The following is an 8,335-nucleotide window of genomic DNA, read 5'->3' on the forward strand; positions in this document are numbered from 1 at the left end:
CATTTTAATATCCCAAATACTTTTATATCTTTTATACCTGTTTGAGCAAAACATCCATTTTGAGCTAGTATCAATAAAAGCATACTCTCAATTAACTTGGATGTGGAGAGGAAGGGATAACTATAGAAATAGATTTGTGATCATAAAGTAGCGATTTGTGACATTTATAGTATGTGAATGCTCAAAACAACGTTGTGCTATCAACCAAGTGGATTTGTTTCTTTATGTTATGTGGATGTGGAAGCTAAAACTACATGAAACATTTGACGAACATCATTATTTCATGCATCCATGTTACCACTGTGATTTGCCCGAAGATGCATGTGAAATCTGCTAACCAGCACCTTTAAGGCTCACTAACTATATATCTGTTTGCTTAATATGTTCACAAGCGTAAGAACAATATGTTGCAGTGTTATTTCCTGTTTCCAGCCTTTTTGTCAAGCTAAGCTAACCGGCTGCTGGCTATTTCATCACATTTACCACACAGTCCTGAAACTGGTATAAATATTTTCACCTAGCTCTCGCGAAGAGAAGTGTATTTCCCAGATTGACAGTGTACACCTTTATGCATACACATAATCGGAAATAATTTAGTTTTCATGGAGGATTTTTTTTGAAGAACATGTATTCAGATTGAAGGAAAAATCAGCTGGAGTGGTGGACAAAGCTAAATGCTATTAAGGTAGAAAGCACCTGGTACCTGAACTTATGCCTGCTTTAGCATCAGGAGTAGCTCTGCCCTCTTACTGTATTTTATCATCATGTTGTGTGCGTGTGGCTCAGTGCTCCAGGGCTGCTCGTCTGTGAATGTTAGTGCAGCGGACTCTATGCTCCACCAGATGAGATAACAAACCCGATCAGGGGGCAGTGTCTCAGTCACAGCATCCTTTTGGTCTGTAGCCCATGTCCAGAGAGCTTCTTCTCGACTGCTGGAGGGTACGCAACAATCCTCTAACACCTGTCACAGGCAGGAAATTGTCCTTCACAGCAGCAGGGTGAGCAAGCAGCCTAGAGGTTTGAAACAATATCACAAGTCCAATGATTTTATTTATAGCTTTAATACAAAGATGAGTTCTTTCTCTCACTCTCATCCCTGGGGCTTATGAGGTCGACCGACAGTGTCATAAAATGTTCTGGCAAATGACATTCCCAGAGACAATGACCCATGGCCTTAAAACTACACAATGAGCATAAAAGGGACCTTTACTCTGCACTGTGCCTATGCAAGTACTGTGCAAATGGTGAAAGTTGAGTAAGCATGTGCGGCTAAGCGTGTGTGCACTATCCACATGCATTTAATCTGAGCTTGTGCACATCCTTCATGTCTGACTGCCTCCCACTTTGTGTTTTCATGGGACGCTGTTTCAAGGCTAAAATTATATATTTTTAGAGAGAAATCGACAGACAGCGACAGACAACGCAGCTGTACTCTCTTTTAAAATAGCCTTTATGTTTCTCCCAGCCGATCCGCACCATGTTGTCGCCTTCAACTTAAACTTACAGATTCATATCTTTCCTACGCACAGCAGGATGGGAAATGAGGCTGAAGAATTTAATCTCGCAAAGAAGTAGAGGTTAAGGTGGAAAAAAGTACAAAAACATCCAGATTACATATGTCTCATGCTAAAAAGTGTCACGCGGTCTAACCCCATGTACTACCCTGACCCGAGCGAGAGAGATGTCGAGCTGTCAGTTGTATTTAGCCACTCTGTCTCTTCGGCCTTGGGCCCTTTCACCCATAGCCGTACTTATTCATGCCTTTCATACCTGTCCCAGTGACTAATACCTTTCCACCAAGAGGTTGCAGGCATATGCAATCTTGTGGGAATTTCACTATTTATTTTTTTAATCGTGTGTGTGTGTGCTGTCAGTATGCAGGATGTATGTGTGTCTGGCATGTGACCCTGGTCATGTGAAAGATTAAAGCCACACATTTCCCCTCAGTGCAACAACTAACCTGCCTTGATAGATGACCGCACAGAACCTAAATATGTAACCACAATACCTGATGGGTTTGAAATCTCTGATGTGCAGAGAAGGGCAAGAGAAAAGAAGAGAAGAAGCTTTTATAATTCACCAAAAACTAAACTGAAACACACTCAAAAGTACTGAATGCACACTTGTCACAGATGTAGGCATATAATGTGCATGACATTTGCCTTTTGATACACTGTAAAAGTATGAAATACTTTCTCCTGTTGAAGGTACAAATGTGCTCCAATTCAACCTGCAAGTCAGTAAAGTGATTGAGCCACCTGGGTGGTGCAGGGGGAGAAAGCACTACAAAGACCTGAGTTCAATGCCTGGCAGCGGTGTTTGGCCCCGTTGAATAAAACCAGTAGTGTTCCTGGATGAGAAGCTGTTAAGGGATCATGTCCTTGTACTGTGGCTGCTGTACTGTAATGTACAGTACATATATAGGCTACTGCCCTAGTGGCAGTACAATTCCATTCCTTTTTTGTATGAGAGAAATCTTCTTGGACATATTTTTCCTTTTCTTATATTATCCATATTCGTCCCCACATGGATACAGTTTATATATAGATGATATACTGTATACATATGGTAGAGTGGATACAGGACATCAGTAAATATTCTGCTATGGAGAATAACAGGTGTTTCTGTACACAGGAGTGAATAGCAAAGGAGAATTGAATCTGCTGAGATTAGAGATGAAACCAAACAGCCGCACTTTTATCAACTACATACAAATCCCCACAGATGCTTAAGGAAGGTCTTAGCCATTCTTTACAGATAGAATGGCAAACTTCCCTCAAAATGTATTTTTCAGTATCAGTATTTTTATTCAAGTATAGAGAAGAGACCTAGAGGAGAAACATATTTATTTCTCCTTGTTCCTGTATCATTTAGTTTTGTAATGGAACTGGAATGTTTAATTAATTTTGAATGATTTATGTCACTTGTCCTAAAATCAAATTTATATTTGAGGTGAACTCAGAAATATGCAAGCATTGAAGATGTTAACAAATTTAGGTGAATTTCAAAATTAGATGTTTGATTTAAATTGAGATTTTTATTTTATTTTTTTTAAGTGGTATAAACAAAATCAGTAAAGAGCAGAAGAGCAGTAGCGAGATTTTAAAAATGGCTCAGCCACTAGAAATGAAGGCTCCACTTTAGTTAAGAGGAAAAATGTGACCAAGCTGCTGCCAGCAGCCACTAATGGGTCATGTCTCAGTTTGATTAGGAGTGTTTTAGTACAATGGTCGGAAGCCAGGTTGGAGGACGTTGTCTTATTGAAATCATATTTTACAAACTGAAGCACAGGTCTCTTTCTTTTCTTTCTTTCTGTTCTCCCCCCCTCTCCAGAGTGAAACACCACTGGATGGCTTTCTATCCATGGGGGAGTGCTTTACATAAAAAGCTGGAGCTGGTAGAGAGCACTCTGTATTGAGCTCTCAGCTCTTTCAATTTCTGCGTTATAATAGCTTTCACAAACATCATCAGAAATCCTCTGCTGGCAATAATGGACCTCTATTCAATTGCTGGCTCACACTTATCCCACCAAGTGACATTGCCTGGCCTTTTGGACATCCTAGATAATATTATCTCTCCTGCCCATGCAATCATTATATTTCTGTAGCACACACTGCGAATGATCAGTAAATATACACACACAAACTTCAGGCAGGATGCAAACACGCACAGACCTGCACAAGTGCAGTAATTAAAGATATGCACGCACACACACACAATTACACGTGCACAGACAGTTCACAACATACACTACAGTGTATTTGTGAGAATAATGAATAACAGAAGCACTTTCCACTGGGTTAGGTTGTCATTAGAGACATTAATTTACTATCCTCTACCCAAGGAAGCAACAAAGGTTAAGTTATTGAAAAGACCTTTGACTATTTTCTGTTTAGGAAGAGTTTCTACAAGAGGTAATATTCTTTAGTACAAGTGATTCATGTGGCGGCTTTTAGAATTTGAATATAGCTGCTGGATATTAATACCGACAACAAAGCTATAATTATGGTTTCTTGTGTAGGAGGAGACAAACTCAACCACTTCACTGCCTCAGAGCCACTTCTTGTTAAACTTGTTCATTTTCATGGTTTAATGTCCACCTAGGTAACTTTTTATAATTAAAATAACATAGTCCTGTTTTGTCCACAATCTTGTTTTGAAAAGAAAAGTTAAATTCTTGAGCAATAAAACACAACCTTAATTAGCTTAGTACACTCAGGAGTTCTGCGGCCATAGCCTTACTTGATTTGGTATTACTAGCAGGTTATAGTGGCTAAGGTTAATATGTCTGTACATATTGATTTGTAATTAAGTGTCCTTATGTGTTGTTATACTATGTTTTAACATGTGACGTGTCCACTATATATTGGCCCTGTGATAGACTGGCCAGGGTGTACCCCACCCCCTGCTCAGTGTCAGCTGGGGTTGGCTCCAGCCCCCCCACAACCCTCAAGGATAAGCAGTATAGACTATGGATGGATGGACATGTAACATATCATATTTTAATGTTTTTAAATTAAGAGTGTCACAGTTGCTATGTGTGGTCACAGTGGCTGCTGTTCAGCAAAAGTTACAGTGCTTTAAAATCTGTGTAAGTGTGTATGTGCTTAATTATTAATATTAACATATTAATATTAATGTCCCTACATTGTAGGGCCAAAAAACAGTTTACACACTCATCGCCTCAAGCTGCCTCCCACTGGGAGACAAAAAGCTTGTCTTGCAATATTGACAATTAGATCAGAGGGTTAAGAGTTGGGTTTTGCTTGAGGTTAGGTATAAGGGTTGGAGTTGGACTTTTTTTTTTTTTCACTTTTTGGAGAAAACAATGATTGGAGGACTGAGCTTCTCTAATCATAATCGTCAGATACTCAAAACAACAGGTTTAATGTTGTTTGATTTTTTAGCTATTGATTTCCTGAAAGGGAGAAAAACTTTGACTCAACTTCCTCTGTCTCATTTTAGAAATATTCTCCAGCAGTGTTTATTTTGTTAAATTGTACACTGGATTTTTTTCAGACCACATTTCAGCTTTGTGATTACCCGCTCTTGATGACACAGAGTAGGAAAGAGAGAAAGACAAAGAGCAAACAGATGGCTGGGTGAAGCAATTTCGCTGAACAGACCAAAAACACAACGGATCACAATGTAATTGTGGCTATTACATTAGACTGCACTACTCCAGGTTTCCCTCACAGATTTTACTGATGCCTGAGGGGAAGCAGTTTTTGAAAACCATGTAATGTGTTTGTTCATTTGCACTCCAATAAAATATAAACCCTTTTTTACACAAAAAGGCAAACACTTAAAATTACAGCTCTCTCACTTTGTAAGGCTTCAATTTAATTACACAGTGACAAAAAAATAATCAATGGTAGGGTATACATGTTGTCTGGAAAATGTCTCTATTCTGCCATTGATATTCAATCAATGAATATCAATGGAATTTTTTAAGATTTTTCATTTTTCATACCTACAAGGATTTACAGTTAAAGATCAGTGCAGTTTCTTTATTCACATGTCCTCTAAAAGGATTATCCACTTGTATGGAAGCTGACTTTTTGTCTTATCTATCTTATAGTAGAGAGTATCTTATACACGACCATTGAGTGCATTTTTAAGAACCATTAACAGGTTCTTATTTTTAAAACAGTGGAAACATTACAAAGTCTGATGTGAGTCAAAGTTTGAGTCCAGACATAACAATTTAAGGACGCCCACAGGAACCCAGGTGGGCCATATGAATAAATTATTCTATGCCGTTCATGTATACAGGGAGCCAACAGCTCAGGCAGGCATGCACACGCATGCTCTTTGAGTCCAAAAATGTGAAAGTATGAGGAAGCTAGCAGAAATATATTTTTGCCAGTGTATGCACTCCGTAAGCTATTTTCATTGTGAGTCTTGATGACTGGGGGTTCATTTTTAAGTGTGGCGTCCAGCTCTCCATGGTTTTAAACCAACTCATAGAGAAAATGTTAGGTCAAATAGTTAGCTAGCTACAGCTGATAAAATCTGCTTGTGACAGTTGTCATTTCAGATGATACAATTGCTGTTTGCCAGCTAGAAACTCAAAAATTACTCATTTCACATGGAAATAAATTGAACACTTTGCAAAGTGCGTATGCTGTGCAAAAAAAGAGCTGTGGGTGTTCCAGATGAAAACACTGCCCCTTGTATCTTTCCTCACAATGAAGTTAAGATGTCACAAAGAACAAAATCTCTCAATGCCAAACACAGAATAGATGAGGTGCAGCAGCTAAGAAAGACCACTTCTCTAAAGGCCAAGGATGTACATTTTGTCTGCTTTATCTTTTCAAGGACCTTTTAACTGATAAAAGAGTAAACATGCATTTTCATCATCAGAGCTGCCCTCTAAGCTGGCTGCCATAGAATGAAATGTACAACTGACAAAAAAAGATGCAGAGAAACACTATCCCTGTGAAAACTGTGGGTGGGCTCAGGGTGATTTTATTAGCACATTACTGCCTGCACTGCAAGAACATTAACTGCATGTTTTGAATCTTAAAATACACAGTCACCTTTGTAGTCTCTGAGTTGTCTGATTAGAGCTTACAGCTTTGGCTGTCTGGCTTCAAAAGAAGTTTATTGATTTTGACAAATATTGACTGAACCAAATGAAACCACAGAAAAGTCATTTTATGTAATTATAATCCCTCATCTAACCACACCTTCTGATGCATACCAACAAATAATCTGTTGAAGCTTATATAGGGAATAATTTCCTTATCTTTCATATGGTTGCTGTTGTCTCTGAAATGCTCAGTGTGAATAGTGGTAAAATAAGCATAAACACTACGTATGCAATTAAACAGAGTGATGTGCACATTGTTTAACTTCTTTCCAACCACTTTAACTGCATTTAAGAGTCACAGAGAGCAAAACCGCTCAAAACACTGACAAATTTCTCCAGAGAATCACCACAGGGTGTGAGTAAGCCTCTAACTGAGTGTGTTGATGCTGGCAGGCTATGGCTGCTGCAAAGCGCTGCTTTTGCTGCCGCTACGGCGGACCGCCTTTGAAGTGATGGAGAAATTATTTTGCAAAACCTAACGGAAGTCATGGTCCACTGAGTCCAAGATGTATCCATGGTGTGAAGAAATTGTTTCAGATTAAGTCTAAATGATGTGACAGGGAGAGAGTCATTACTTTCTAATCTAGGCTGGTCTTTGCAGCTACATTGGTCATAACATCTCACATTTTGCAACACTACAGAGGTTCAGGGAGCACAGTAGTATATTTTGGACTATTTATGATGCTGTTTTTCATCAAGCAGTGGTTGTGATATAAAGCACAGCATGAAATTTAGATAAAATGAGTGAAGTTTGAATGGCGCTGTGTCAGCAAGGTTGTTTTCCCTCCATTGGTGTTCTACTGTATCTGCAGTTGATTATTCTTATCTGTAAGCATGTGTAAATTTACACAATATAAGAAATACAGCAGGGACAAAACAAATCACATTTATAATAAATGATAAACTGAAGTGGGCTGCATACAGTTTTCTGTTTCATGTTAAAAACGAGTTTCAACCAAATGCTGGTTGTGCTGCATTCACAGTGCTGTTGTCGCTGTGAGGAGTCCCGTAGCCAAAGCGAGACAAGAGAGGAAACAATTTGTGTTGCTTTAAAGCATCACACCGTGCCATTCTTGTCTTTTGTACCTTCATCTGTCAGTTCTCTTTGGCATGTCGGAACTGTTGAATCCACCGTACAACTGAGCAGTCATGCACTGAAATCATAAATTTGACATGTTCCATCTTGTTGGAGCTTTACTTCCTCTCCATTGACACAGCCTCTCTGTCTGGTTGTGAGTCAATAAGATGGAGAGGTTTGTTTGAGTCACTTTGAACCTTCTTAGACATGCATGTGAAGTGCTCTGAAATACACAACTGTTTGTTTGTGTACGTGTGTGTCAGTTTTATGAGTGAAGCATTATTATTTTATTCTACATTAAAGTGATACTTCACCTAAAATCTATCTTTAGAGTATGAAACACTTACCCCCTGCAGACTTCAAAGCTTCTGAAAAAGGCTCTTAAGAGTTTGTAGTTTGCTCCTTCATGAAGAATTGAGGCTGTAGTCAGCTTAGATTCACAGCAGCTGCAATGGAATCCAATAGGGACTAGTTTTCATGGTGGAAATAAAACATCCATAAACATTTCTCAGTCCACTCCTGCAGCATAATCCACTTCTCCGCTGCCAATTTTATGTCAAAACATGACTAAATACACTGCCTCATAATCCTCACGCAAGACCCCGCTAAGCTTACAAGTTTGCATCTGCATTTCATTCCTGTTCTTCCATTGACCAGGATCA

Source organism: Lates calcarifer, linkage group LG15 (assembly GCF_001640805.2).
Source record: "Lates calcarifer isolate ASB-BC8 linkage group LG15, TLL_Latcal_v3, whole genome shotgun sequence".
NCBI lineage: Eukaryota > Metazoa > Chordata > Actinopteri > Centropomidae > Lates > Lates calcarifer.